The 14,767-nt window shown below is 45.5% G+C and overlaps 1 protein-coding gene and 1 long non-coding RNA gene across 3 annotated transcripts in view; both read left to right on the top strand.

Moving 5' to 3' along the window:
* PAK5 (p21 (RAC1) activated kinase 5) overlaps nucleotides 1–14,767 on the top strand; it is a 163,691-nt gene that overhangs the window by 29,262 nt on the left and 119,662 nt on the right. The window lies entirely within an intron of this gene.
* On the top strand, nucleotides 1,031–13,733 carry LOC135297800 (uncharacterized). Its single transcript, XR_010359756.1, has 3 exons — nucleotides 1,031–1,102; nucleotides 2,242–2,350; nucleotides 13,551–13,733. It is a non-coding gene; the product is annotated as an uncharacterized LOC135297800 (long non-coding RNA).

Below are 14,767 nucleotides of genomic sequence, written 5' to 3'. Positions count from 1 at the left end.
TTAACATTGCACAACATGGTTTTTAAGATGTGCTGGTCTCAATTCCATTTTTATTTTGTTGTTCCTTAAAATTGTATGTTAGGAATAGATTTATACTAGGCCAGTTCCTTGGAGTCTCCGATTGCCAAATCCTTTTCTCTATTTTTCCCCCCCATAAGTGAATTTCTATAAAAATGTCGCCATTTGTAAGCAACCAATGTATTCAATAGCATTTTACTCTGTGATATATTTATGCTAGAAATGCAGAAATGAGAAACTCTGAAATGGCAGCATACTGAGAGCGCTGTCTCCATTTGATTTCCTTCTAACCTGAATTTTCATAACAGTTGCATTTGGGTTTCAGTTATACCCTGCACTGGCTGATGAATATTAAACAAGGTCTACAGACATTTCTTGAGTTGGCTTTTACAGACTCTGCTTGTACAGAGATATATTTTTTGATGGTGCCCTCTATGTCACTATTTTATTGTTCCCAGGTTGTTCTGAGAGACGAGTGACAGTGTGAGACAGGAGGAGAATGATTACATTTTTCAGGAAAATTATACAGAGTAGAAAATCAATAGTTAGATGCTCCCTGGGACAGCCTAAAACTTCTTTGAAGAATAATTAGCTTGCAAGAGAGCTCTGGCAGCTGGAATTCCTCCCCAATTCTGTATGCATAAGATAAATTTAGTCTGGAATAAGCAGTGTGTTTGAGGTCTCTGTGCTGATCTGGGGAAATGATTCATGTGGAGAGAATGAAGAAATTAGATAGAAGAGGTGTGTAAGAAAACCTGACTGACCACATCCATGCTGGGCTTGGAAGCCAGGAACGAGCAGCAGCAGGAGCAGGGAAGGCAGAGCAGAGCAGAGCAGAGCTGGGGGCTGGGGCCCAGCACTGATGAGCCAGGTGACTGTTCCAGTGACAAGTATCCCCTGGGCTGGCAGAGCTCAGGGATTACAGCGGGGCAGTCCAGCCCACTCCACAGCTGGAAGTGGTTCATTTGCTAAGCAGCAGCAGCAGCACATCAAGGGCTGTATTTAAGCAAACTGCCTTAGCTGGGGATTAGGACAGGTTTCCTAAGCTTGGAGGGGGACAGTGGGCAGCAGCAGAGGAGTCTGGGTGAGTTCCACATTGTGTGCTGGTCCTCTGACCATTTTCAGTGTGCGGTTTCCTTCTGGGATATTGCTGCAGGAAATCCTGAAGTCAGGAGATGTAGCAGCTCTGTGGGTTTGAGCTGGCCTGGGAGTGAGATCAGTCTTGCTCTCCAGAGCTGTCAGTGCTCTGTCTCTCACAAGCATAAAAGCACCCTTGGAGTGCACAGAAAGCTGCTGCAAGAGGTGTCAGTAGCAGTTCATGGCAGACTGAGTGACATCTAATCAATTCATTATCTCCCTAAAAGGAAGGACTAATAAGGCTGAAGAATGTGCTGGAGGCATAATGTAGGAGGTGTTATGGGAGATTTGAGAGAGACCTAACTAAACAACAGGGTGAAGTAGCACAGTAGTAAAAAAGTCACCACAGTGGGGATGATCACATGGCATTGGAGAATGATATCTTAGGATGAGTGATAAGTCAATGTTTAGAATTTTTTGCTAATTCAATTCTCAAAGTCATAAACATTGTATGAAAATATGTCTCCATTTTGCTCGGGTTGTGTGTTTGGATTTTTTATATGTATCTATTCTTAGGAACTAGAAAAACATCCAAGCACATGTGTAGCAATAAGCATGTGACTCAACCCCGCTACAGCCACAGATGTCTCTCCCTCTTAATTAAATATGTGCTGAAACGGTCTGTTGGAGCAAAGCCCAGTAGTGCAGGTTTGAGCTGAAGGTCCATAGTGGTGCTAACAAGCAGATCTAGAATTCTAGACCTGTCAGCTTAGCTTTGGTGCCTGGAAAAACACTGGAACAAATAGCCAAACTATTGGAGCACCTAGAAGAAATTGAAGGCATGAGTAACAGGCAGCATATTTCTTTTTTTTTGAGACACATACTCAAATCTTTGAGTTCTGAAGCTGCTTTACATGTGCCTTTATCATGACTGCATGGCTGAAAATATCTGAATGCAAAACTGGTTGGAGTATTGAACATGTGAGTGTAGCTCACTTGAGTAACAAGTATGAAATGTGTAAGTGCAGAGAAGAACAGGGTAGGGGGTGCATGCAGCAACAGGGAAATCACAATATCTAACCTGAAATTCACTTGATAATTAGTGTGTGAAGTACAAGTCGCTGACTTTGTTCCACTCTGCCTCAGCCCCTCAGTGATGGTTTTGGAGGCTGATAGGGAGCAGTAAAGGAGAGCAGGTTTCTGACAGCTCTCCAAGCAGCAGCAGAAGTTGTACTACAAAGAGGGAATAACCAAGGTAACTGCATTTTTTGTTTTGCTTTCTAAACAAGCTGCCAAGAAAGCTGTTTCACTGAATTCTCCTCATTAGGAGAACTGACTAATTGGTGGGATGAGCAGTGTCTAATGGGCTTCAGCTCAGTTTCGTAAACCTAAGCTCTCAAAATGTTAAGATTTCTTTGACAGAAATGTTCACATGTTGTGGGATGATCAGTCAGCAGCATAATCCAAAGCCTGTCTGGCATATAAGAGGAGCACTGGATTGGGACTCGGAGCCCTTGGCTTTCTCTTTTCCCCAGGTCACACTGTAATGCTCCTATCAGTTTCACTGCCTGTCTATACAGGGGCACAGGCAGAGGAGGGGGAGCCCTCTTCTGCAGCAAGGATTCAGCCACAGCAGTGGGTATTTAAGGTCTTGGTCAGGGTTTGAGGTCTGTCCTGCTGGCCCTGGGCAGGAGAGGGCTGTTACTCAGTGTCTCCTTGGAAGCACACAGAACTTGCCAGTGGGGAATGGTATTTCAGGCTCTGCCTTGGGCACAGCTGACCTGTGGCACAGTGCAGTGCAGAGTGCATCCAAGTGGCACAATGGAAACTTGTCTGTTACTCCTTATAAAAAAAAAAAAGGCTGAAATAACTCACCTACACATAAGACATGGCTGCTTGCAGTTGTGGTTTTTCATGCTTCTCAGAGCTAATACAACATTTACAATACAGCATTTCTCATAGTTAATTTTTGGTTGTGGTTGGTTTTGGTTTTTTTCATCCCTAGGGAATGCCAAAATAAATTAGACACATTTTAGCAAACTAATCTTGTGACTTCACGTTTCGGAGTTCCTGTGCTGTGGGACATGGGATCCAGGCTCTCTGGACAGATGCTGCCTGTGGCAGTCACTGTTTCAGTGCTGTGTTTGCTCACAGATGAGCAGCTACAAATGGGACAAGTTCCCTCTCGTGAGGTTGTGGGGAAGGCATTGGGTGGAGGAGTGCCCCCCCTTGCAGCTTGGCAGTGGGGAAGGCTGTTCCTCAGGGAAATCTGCTGCTTGTAGAGATTATTTTCCCCCCTGCCTTGCACTTGTCAGTTTGGAGATTGTCTCAGCTTATTTCAAAGTCAGTTTTAAGCCTTTTAAATGAGCTTTATACTGATACACCAACAGGGTGTTTATATATGCTTTTGGCACTATCTGTCTGTTTAGAGAGATGAAAGCAAAAGTTAACACAAACTTCCTCTCTCTCTGCCTAAAATCAAGGTAAAGGATTGCAAGGAGGGCCTGTGGCTCCTTAGAGCACGTGCTGTGTCCTGTGGCATGACACCAGTAACATCCCAAATTGACTTGGTACCAGTTGCAAATGCAGCTTCTCTAGGGCAGAGCTCAGCAAAGGCTGTGTGGCACTCCAGGCTCACTGCAGTGCCCTCCAGGGGCCTGCTGCTGTCCCTGCTCTGCCTCGCTGCTTTCCTGCTTTGGCATCTCTTCTGCACCTCACTGATGAGCAGTCAGGGAACGCTGTGTGACAAGCACAGGACCCAGGAGTGTGTGATCTGCCAAGCCTTGGAAGTGCTGCGCTGTCTCCAGTGCAGGGGAGCAGCACGTGTGGCTGCACTGCAAGTCTGCTGCAAGCACAGCCTTGGGGCACCCATGGGATTATCCTGCTCGGAGTGAGCAGGTCCCACCTGTGCCGGGACCTGGCACACCCACACGTGTGTCTGGAGTAGCCAGCACAGCCAGGACACACCGTGGCAGGGTCACTTGGCCATGGCAGCGTTTTAGGCACAGGAAATCCCACTCCTGCCTTTTGTTGTTGTTGCAGAAGTGAGTAGTAGAGATTCAGGTGATACTAACCATGGCTGAAGAGTGCTGAGCTAATTATAGAGACACTTGAGCAGGGCAAGCATGTCAGAGGGTTCTGTACCTGTTTATATTGATTAAACTATTAACAAGAATAGCAAATCCCATTACACTAATTATGAAGGGAAATTTCTCACCTCAGGCTGTTGGAAACACCTCCCAGTATCCAGTGTGGAGGGGGGTACTACCTGCTCTGGCTTCAGTGGAGCTGTTTCTGTGTCAGGAGAGGAAAGTCAGGAGAAAAGTGTCCCCAAAAATAGAGAGAGTGCTACTAAGGGAGTGACACTGCTGCAGAGGATTTAATCCAAGGGGATGCTCTCTTAGTATCTTTTGACAGGCATGCAGACATCTATAAAGGATTAATATTGGCTTGTAGATTACTTATTAACATAATTTAAAGTGGTAAAAGGTTGTGTTTGTGTAACCAGCTTCCCTGGTTTTCCATCACCACCAACATTTAGGTTCTGTTGGGAAATAATTTTACAGTGTTGCCCAGGAAAATCTGTTCTGTTTGAAGTCCAATTCTGCGCTTTCTTAAAAAGGTTCAAAAAATGGAAGTATTGCAGTTGAGATTGAGGTGAAAGGAGAGGTCTTGGGTGAGCCATTGTTTCTGTTCTGAGTTTCAGGATGTGAGATTTGGTGCTAAAGCTATTTTTCTTTTAGCAGACTTTTATAGCCCAATTACATTTTTATTAAATGGATCAAAGTGATCTATTGAAAAACGTATTGGAATTGTTGGTTTTTTTTTCTGAAAGCATTCATTAAGACGTGGAATACTTTCAGGATTTTCTGAATCTCTAATTTTAATGGCTGTATGCTTGGGGAGATGTGTCTAAAAAGATGTTGCCAGAATCTTTTGGCCAGGTTTGTAGGCTTGAAAAGCCAGTTGCTTTCATGTATTACATGTTAGTGATGAAACACTCAACACTATTGAAGGAATTCAAATCCCTCCTTGCCACTCAAATTAAAAGCATCTGGGCATTCAGATCCCTTAGTCAGTGTCAGCAGTCTATATAACTTTGGTGTTAGTTTGATATCTCTAATTTGTGTTAAACATACTTTCAAGTGCAGTTATATTATAATTTATCTCACGGTGGTATTGCCTCACAGTTTTATGCTTGCACAGAGTAGTTCCCTGTATCCCAACGGACTGGAAAGCTTCATAAAGAGCTGTAGGCCATTCCCAAGTCCTCGGGCCAGGGACTTCCACTGAGGTCTTCAGGAGCTTTGCTCACATAATGTCTCTAATTTCAGACCATGAGTACTGCAGCGTGCACAAGCAGGCAGCATCCTTTGCTTGAAGGTCACTTTGGGAGAGCAGCAGTAGCCATGCAGCAGCCCACACATGTCCCCTGCCATATTTTGGAGGAGAAAATAATGGTTATCAGCTGAAATTGCACAGGGTTATGTGCACAGAATGGGATTTTGCACTGAGGGAGTCGGCAACACTGGCTCAGAGCAGGGTTCTGACTAAAGGAAACATTTCCTGGGATGTTCTGCAGAATATGTGGGTTTGGCATTATTCATGTAACTGGTTATTTGCCAAATGTGTAAAGACTAAAACCTCAAGCTTTTAATTCAGAGATTTTCTGCTTTAGCATGTTCTCTCTCAGTGCTTTGATGTTACAGAATTAAAATGTTTGTTTTCAGTATGATTTGATATTAAGCTGGTTTAATGTCTTACAGGAGCTGTTTTGAAAGCTTTCCTTTTCCTCCCTGGGTCCGGCTCCCTGGGAGAGTGACATCTCTTATCATCAGTCAGGCAGTTCTGAGTTGTGGCTTTAGATAATGAAAACCAAGCCCTAGCATTTGGCTTCCCAGCAGAGTTCTTCCTTTATTTCCTTTCACCTCAGACGTTTTCTCCTCTGTGCACATCCCAGTGCACACAGCACAGCATTGTAATGAACAACCCAAAATTTCAGCGTCTTGGGGTTCTCTTCCTTATAGATTAGATTTGTGTCATGGTTCTGAAGGTGTTTTCTGTCTTCATCCAGGTTTTTTTTTCTTGCAATTGAAATGACTGCTCATAATCCCCTGCTGCAGGAGTTTGTCCCTTCTGACCCCAGCTATGCTCCTTTTTCCATTGTGGTGTGACAGTGCCCATGTGTAGTGCTCCGTGGGTTTCCTTGCTGGCTGAAAGACAGCAGGAGAGTTGTAGCTCTTTGGTGCTGTTTGCTCATTTCCCCGAGTTCCCTCGTGCTGCCTCAGCCCAGCAGCTGCAGCAGGCACTGGTGGCACGGGTGTACCCAGCTCTGATCCAGCGCTCAGCAGGCTGAAGGTGCTGCTGAGAACAGACACCTGCAGTAGTGCTAGATGGAGAGCCAGGGACCCTCTCCCCTCCAGCAAGAAAAGATTACACTGCCCTCTGGGGACACTGGCAGGCCATATCATGAACTGCCTGGCTTTTTATTTTCTGGTTTTAATTTTCTCCTGTTTTCTCTCCTGTCCTAAAGCCTGGACCAGGCAATCCTAGAGTGCTCTGGGTGCTTTCTTTTAAGCAGGGATGTTGGGGAACACCATTTCAATTACTCTTCCAGCCATGTGCTGGATTAAATGGGATTCAAGGCCCTTCAGAGCTGCAGCAGGGAGAACAGAGGAGCTGGGGAGAGATGGTCCAGCAGTGAACAGACACAGCATATTTTGGGGGCTGTCCTTTAAGGGTGACTATTGTGCATCTTAAACCCCAGAGAGATGCTGGAGAGCAGTTAATGCTCCATGCTGGAGGCTGAGCTGGCTGGTCCTGTGTTTGCTGCTGCTGTGCCCCAGCTGCACTCCTCAGGGTGCACTCCACACTGGTGCAGAAGGGCAGCATCCTTGGGGTGTCCCTGTGCTGCAGGAGGATGCTCTGGGCTGCTCTCCCCACCTGGAACCCCTTCCCTGCCCCAGCAGAGGTGAACGCCGTGCAGGAGGTGCTGGTTACCCCGGCAGGTGACTGAGCTGTGAGGGTGCTGCTCACCTGTCAGTTCTTGGGCTTCAGCAGAGGCACGAGCAGCTGTGGGCTTCTCTTCAGCAGAGTCAGGACATAGGTCAGAGGGTGAAAGAGGACTGAGATGCAGAGAGCTGCAAACAGAAAAATGGCACTGTTTCAACTACTAACTCAATAGTAAAAGACAACATTAATGCATCAAAAAAGAAAACAAAAAAGCTTTTTTAGCACATCCTCTATGAGCTTTGGATTCCCAGTGTGACCAGCCTGGAGGTACTTGGGTATTTCTTGATTGTTTACCTCATTTTTCTGGGGCATATTGCACACCTAATACTTACCACTTGGGAAAGGAGGAGATGAGGGAAAGGAGAACTAATTTCCCCTGCTATTTCATGAAGAAGTATTTAGCTGCCTGCTCTTACAATTTCATTTTTGTTACTGCTCTTTTACTAAGTGCATTGGGACACCACAGCCAGAGCCATCGTTCCCCAGGGCCAGAAGCTGCCTGTGTTGTGGAGGCTCATACAGGCCCAGAGAACACCTTCCATGGTGGCAGTCTCACAGAGGAGGTTTCACACACTGCTAAAATTAAATACTATGCTTGTAATTTATAACTGAATAAGCAACTACTAATGAATGTGACATGTAAGTAAATAAAGCCATGCTTTAATTAGAGAGTTATTTCTAATCAGGAAGTCTTCCTTCCTACAAACAACTGACAACACAGCTCTTCCAAGTGGATGCTAAAGCAGCAGTATTTTCTACAGGAAGAGCAAACCAGGAGGAGAATTTCTGCCATCTGATGAAGGCCCGGTGCTGCCAGTTACTGAATTGCATTTTGCTGATGTGAGCCATGGGTTTTATTTGCTGTGTTGGGAGGAGGGAACTCTGCTGGTCCCTGGGACAGTGGGAGCCTTACAGAGCTGATTTTGCACGTTTGCTCTGTCCTACCCAGGCAGTCTTGTTTAAAAGTCCAGTCTGAGAGAGCAACACTTTTCCAGAATATTAGCTAAAACCTTTAAACCCACATTTTAAGCTGTCTGTGACCAGCCCTGGTGAGAAGTGGCCACAAACAAGGGCTTTGCTTTTGGAATTTTGGAAGGAATGTTAAGAAAAAAGCCCTGTATTGGCTGCACGGTTATAGAGACATTTTCCCCTGATGCAGACACTGCCCATGAAATGCAGTACGTTCAGCTGTACCTGTGTGCAGTAGGCAGCTCCTGCGAGGGGCCTGGCAAGGCTTCTTCCCCTCACAGGAGGGTTTTGTCTCGGGTGCCCCGTGTGTGTCCGCAGCCCCTTCGTCCCAGATCAGGATGGACGGGTTCCTCATCTTCCCGTACATGCCTGCCAAACCAAACCAAACCAAACCAGCCGGCTGTGAGCTCAGCCAGCTCACCCAGCTCATTCCTGAGCTGGTGGGGATGTTTCTCCATAGACACAGCAGCCACGGATGAAATCCTGCTGCTTGGAACCCATCCTAATGCAAACCTGAGGTACCGAGCTCGGCAGCAGCGATCCATGCTGGCAAGGACGGGCCATAGCAAGACTGCCAGCATTAGGAACAGAGCTGGTTCAAAGGCAGCTACTCCTCCCTTTAGCGTCCACTCAAATGCTCCATTACACATTCCCTTGGAATTTCAAATCTTTATTTTTTATCAGTTCACTGGAGTTATTTTTGCAAAAGCCTTGGAAGTGTTTCCATCAGTTACACAGAGAGGCTATCCAGAATGGACAAGAGAAAGCGGTGTTCTGTGAACAACCTAATGCACTTCAGGAAGCTCAGCAGCCCACTGGGAAGTCAGATTATTTGCAGAAGGTCAGATCAATTTTATGATCAGACAAATGTTAGCAAATTGCTTTTCTTAGAAGCAAAGCAAGGGAAGTATTTTCCAAGAAATATGCTAGAGGAAAAATCAAATTACACTTATTAGAAACAATCATTGAAGGAGCCCTGTTCTCTTTAAGGCACTTATTCCCTTTGTAATGCCAAGCCATTACATCCAAATATCACACGGAGGCATATTCAGGTACAAAAGTTTTTTACTCTCTAGAAAAAAATGATTCAGACCTGGGGCAGTTCTGTCTGTGCTGTAGTGAATAATCTTTGAGAGGGGATTTTTTTTCTATTTGCTTGTGTAACTTCAAAATAGGGTGCCAAGGGGCTCTGCCCCATGCAGAATGCAGTGTCTGCCTAGGAGCCATATTCTTTAAAAGCTGGTGGCTGCTCCAGGTTCTCTCTGGCAGTGCATCCATGGGAGAGGGGGAAGGCTGGGTGCTCTTGGAGGAGACAGGGGTTTCCTGCTTGAGGAAAAGTGCCCTGCCTGGCCTTGGCGAGAGAGAGCCAGGAGAAGGTGTGAAGGAGAACACCTCCCTGGTGTTCTAGCCCCAGGAAAGCTGCAGGTGACTTTTTCCTGGCCTGAGCTGTCCTCTCAGCAAGCCCGTGCCCCCTGTCACCTGCTGCCCTGGCTGAGGGCACAGTCAGTGCATTGAGCTGTTTTGCAGCAGTGTCCCCATGACTGACGCAGACAGGCCTGGTCTGTGCCCTGGAGCTGGTGCCATGAATAAAAATCTGCTGGACAGCTCTAAGGAGAGGGAGGCAGAGAGCAAACGGATGATGGGAGCGTTCCTCCCGTCACCTTTGTTTCTGGCATCCAAACATCTGGGGACTTCTCTTGGATTATTGTAGGCTTTTTTTTTTTTTTAGGTTGTAATTTATCCTCATATTTCTGCCTGTATTTTTATTTTCTGGACCTTATTAAATAACACTGGAGTCTGCTGTTCTTGACTGGATGGATAAGAAGGACCTGGTCCCTCCCTTTGCAGTTTGATACCTGGTAAATTAGTTAATGTTGTGTGTATGGTTATGGGAAACGCTCTGGAATTTTCCATCAGTGTGTTTATTCATTGGAAAATGTGCCCTCCATAATTTAAAACAGGATGGAAATTCAAATCTCTGATGAGGACTAAAAGCTTTCCTGATTTTGTGCAAGTCTTGGGTAGCAACAAAAGAGAAAAAATGCATTTTTAGTGTATTTAATATGAAACCACAGAGGTGGCCAAAGGGAAGGAGAGGAAGGCAAGTGACCTGAAAGGAATTTTAGCTTTAGATTGGTGACATCTCAGTTAATTTAATAATGGCCACTTAAAATGGGAGTGGGGAAAACGAGGCTGTACTGAAGGGCAGGCACCTGGACTCCCACAGGAAAAGAGCAGTTCAAATCCAGAACAGGATTAGAAGAATCACAAACTTTCTGGCCTACTGTATTTTGGCTCTGCTCTGAGGTTTAAATGAACTTCTATGGTGTTTAGGTTCCTACATGGAGGACCAGGCAGGATGGAATTTAAATGCCAGCACTGAGATCTAGAGGGAAGAGAAGCAGCCAGGTGTTGTGCCAGACAAACACATACAGGTTAAATGCCTGGATTAACTGCTGGGAATGGTTCTCTGGTGAGAAATGCTTTTATGGCAGGTAATATGAATACTGTTCATTACTGAAAATAACTCTTTGTTCTTGATTTAAAGTCTCAGTTTAAATAACTCAGTCTGTTGGTTGAAAGAGTTACTCACACCCAGTTAGGGGTTAGAAATGAATGCTGCCTGGCAGGGTAATTTCTTATCAGACAGCTCCTAGATTTCAAGCTATTTGACCAAACCAGAGGATGAATACCTAAGAATAAATGTAGTTCTAGAGACCAGGAAAAAGCAGCTAAGAACAGAAGGAAGGTACTCCTTTTTATTTTATTTTTTTTGATGACATAGTCAGAACAAATGATTTGACTAATGATAATGAAGCATCAGCTCTAAAACGTTTTCACCAAGTGCATTTATAATTCAATAATGTGAAAAACAGGTTGATTTTTAACTCTGTGGTGCAGATGGTTGCCTGGCCTAAACTGATGCTGTTTTTTTGAAGTCAGTATTACTAAGTCAGCCTACCAAGGGGTGAAATTCAGCTGTGTTGGGATTTTTAAGAGCTTTGGTGGCACAGGCTGTACCTGGAGACTTTTCCCCTCAGGAAAGCAGAGGAACCGTGCAGTGCCAAAGCCAAGCTCCAGGGCTGAGCTGGCCAAGTGCTCTGTCCTGCTGCAAGGAGAGCTCCACACACGAGTTTGCTCTTGTCCCCCTTTCCTACTGAAAATGTCACACAATCCCTCTGTGTTACCTTGGACTTTGCAGCATAAGTGTTGGGAAAACAGTCTGCTAAATGGGAACTATAAAAAGAGTAGATTTAAAGTGAATAATCTACTCAGACATTGTGTAATCACTAAGATGATTTATTTCTATCAGGGAAGTATTTAATTATCATATACAGAAGTGTTCAATTTTATGCATATTCAGTTTTACCACACAATTCAAATTAAGTCTCTAAGCATATGTGTTAGAACTGTTCAGCAGGTTTCTGTCTCCAAACACTGTAATATGGGAAAGCAGAGCTGCAGAAATATTTTCTCTCACTTGATTCCCTTTCCCTGTTAAAACTGACTTCTAGAAATCTTTTCTGAAGGTAAGAGGTAGAGTAAAAGCATCCAGGTGCACACACACACTTTGACAAACTGCATTATTTGGAAAAGACACAGATCTGTAGAACTGTTTGGGCTTCAATCCTGGTATTTATCAAAAATATTTTCTGGTCAGAAGCTGCCCAGCTCTGGTTAGTGTAAGACAACACTTCTAAACTGCAAAGCTAACCTCTTGTCTGGGAAGTTCTTAAATTAGTGTCAAGGTTATGTTACACCTGTGATTATTTCCAACGAATTCCAGAATCAGAGATTAGTTTAGCATCATGCATAAGTGATAAATAAATAGCTTCCCAGATACTTTTGGGTTTATTTTACTTTGCAGGATCTCCAATCCTCCCACTGCAGTTGCTTGAAAAGGAGTTGATCACTTGTTTAAAGAATGACGTACCATAAATATAGATTTATTTTTTTTTTGCAATCTCTAAAAATACTCTTCAGTCTTGTGTGGTTTAATGACTGATGCAGCTTGGAAATCAACTCTACGGGTTTTTATAAGATAAACTTATGGTTTAAGACTAAAATTAAATGAGCTAAGCGGGGGTAGTGTGAAGAGGATACTGTTTTAGGATGCTAAAAATGGCTTCTGGCAGAATTTAGGAGCCAGTATAACATAAGTATGCAACTGCTTGGGCTTTGATTTCTTTTTGAGAAATTATTCACTTCAGTTCCTGCCTGCGAACAGAAGATTTGGAGGAAAGATAAAAAAGGCCTTGGCAGTGCGTGGCTCTTTCACCTCCTTCTCTTTCCACATTGTACTAGTGGTGTTAGTGGTGAGCATGGCACTGTGTTCTGAATGCACCCAAATAAATAACCCTCTTTTTAACGTAGGGCAGGCCAACAGGCACTTTTAATTATTGCTGAAAGGTCCCGGTTTGCAAGCTGTGGTCCTCTGGCCACCAGCAAGCAAAAACCAAAGCTCTGGGATGGAGGTTTTGAACCAAGTGGGCCCTGCCCACTGGCAGTGAGTGAGGAGAAGTGTTGCTGCAGCTTTTCTGGCTTGTGCAACACTTCAGTCAGGAGGTTCTGTGTGCACGGCCCGGGTGCTCGGTGCTCAGTGGAGAACTTGTCTGTTGAGACAGGAGAATTACAAAACCACTTGGAAGTGACAACTGGCCTCCCATAAAATGCCCAGAGTTACTGGATGCAGGGCTTCCTTTGGAAAAAAAAGACACATTGACTCTAGATGATGCACAGATTCCCATTTCTAAAAGGATGCTTTGACTGGGGAGCTTCTCTTCATCTTAAAATAAAACTCCTCCAAGCCTATAGTTTCAGAAGCAGATCTATTTTTTCTCTCTGGGTTGTTTTGCAGCCCTGATGCTGCTGTATTAAAGTGCTTCTCTCATTTTGATAAATCCCCAAGAGACAGGAAGGCAATATAATTGCAAGCCAGTTTTTCAAAAACATCTGGATAATCCCCATTAAAGGCACAAAAGCATAGCTGCAAAAATTACTCATTTCACTCCTAAGTCCAAACGTGACCATTTGCAGCTTGGAAAATGGGCTGACTTATCCAAGGTGGCCTGCAGTTGTTGTAGCTGAGTGAAGTTAAATAATGCAGTACTCTTTAAAATTGCATGAGTGTATGATTTTGTTTGCTTTATTCATTCCTACTCCCTTGTAGTTTATTGCAGTCAATGATTATTGCATCTGTTCAATCCATCTCTGCAGCTGTGGGAAGGGCTGCTCGTGCCACGCACTAAGCTAGACTGCTCCAGAAGAAAGCTGAGCTTTCTCTCTGCTCTGAGTGTGGGAGTGGCTGCATGGCCTTGCCTTTATCCTAAGGGAAGCACAGCACGGACAGTGAGTAAGGGCTACCTTCTAATAAAATAACCTGGTCACCACAAGGCATCCTTAGCAAGCACAAGAGTTTCTCAGTGTGTTCACCACACAAGGCAGCAGTTCCAATGTCTCTGTCTCCTGTTCAGGCTCACTTCCTTCTGGATCTGTGTCCCAAGAGACAACCAAACTGTGGCAAACTGAAGTGTGGGAATGCTGAAGGAGAGGTGCAAGGCAAGGGGAAGTACCAGGAGAGCATCTATGGCTGCTACCTGCTGCACAGCAGAACTGCAAAAGCAGCCTGACCTTTGGGACAGGTGGCGACTGCCCAAGGAGCCACGGGCTGCTGGAGGCCTGGGCAGCCCGTGCTGTGGGCAGCTCTGCCAGCAGCTCCTGAGCAAGCCCCTGCAGCTGCTGAGGATCAGGGTGCCAGTCCCTGCCCAGGCGGCGTGGCTGCCCTCGCAGCTCTGCTCACAGAGATTGCATCTGCGTCCCACGGTGCGCAGGAGAAAGTAATGAGCTGCATTAGCACGGCTTAGCACACCTATTTAAACTGATCCAGTGATAAGGGGATCTGCACTCGCTTGGGGAGAGGTCATGAGAGCTGCTTTGCCAACAGCACCATGGAAATGAGGACAGATGGCCAGGGGTGACAGGCCAATATCTCCCACTGGCCCGGCTGTCTGCACAGGCCCTTTGGAGCCTGCCGAGCAAGGCTTGGAACATGCATTTGCTACTGGTCTGAAAATCCATGGTGCAGCGTGGTGGTGAGAGAGTGTTTCAGACACAGGTCCTAACATTATTTAGGAATTAATGTCATTCATTTGCATCAGTTATTTCTCTGCTTGTGTAGAAGTTATTGTCCTTCCTGTTTGAGAGAGTGGGACAGAGGGAAGGTGGTAAGTACCAAAGAATCCAGCAGTTGTCAGGTCTTATCTGAGATCAGGTACAAGACATGAAATCCTGACCCAGTGACAACCAACAGAACTCTTGCAAGCAGCTTCAGCATAGCAGAGATGTGAATGAACCAAGGAAGACTGCCCAGCGTCAGGCATTGCTCACATCAAGGATCATCTCTCCTGTGGGAACCTGAGGAATTAGAGGATGCCTCATCCCTGGGAGTGTTCAGGGCCAGGCTGGATGGGGCTTTGAGCAGGCAGCTCTAGTGGAAGGCATCCCTGCCCATTGGGGCAGGCCCTAGGGGGCCTTTAGGGCCCCTCCCAGCCCAGCCACTGTGTGAGGCTGGTTTTGCCTAGCCCTGTGACTGCCGTGTGTGGTCAGCTGAGCCCTGAGGAGCTGTGACAGCAGAGGCTCCAGCAGTTAACAGGCGAGCACTCTGCTCTCTGAACTCCCTTGGAGTCAGGTC

The sequence above is a fragment of the Passer domesticus genome, chromosome 3 (assembly GCF_036417665.1).
Source record: "Passer domesticus isolate bPasDom1 chromosome 3, bPasDom1.hap1, whole genome shotgun sequence".
Lineage (NCBI taxonomy): Eukaryota > Metazoa > Chordata > Aves > Passeriformes > Passeridae > Passer > Passer domesticus.
Note: the sequence above shows the minus strand (reverse complement) of the source record. Positions and strands in the feature narration are given on the sequence as shown.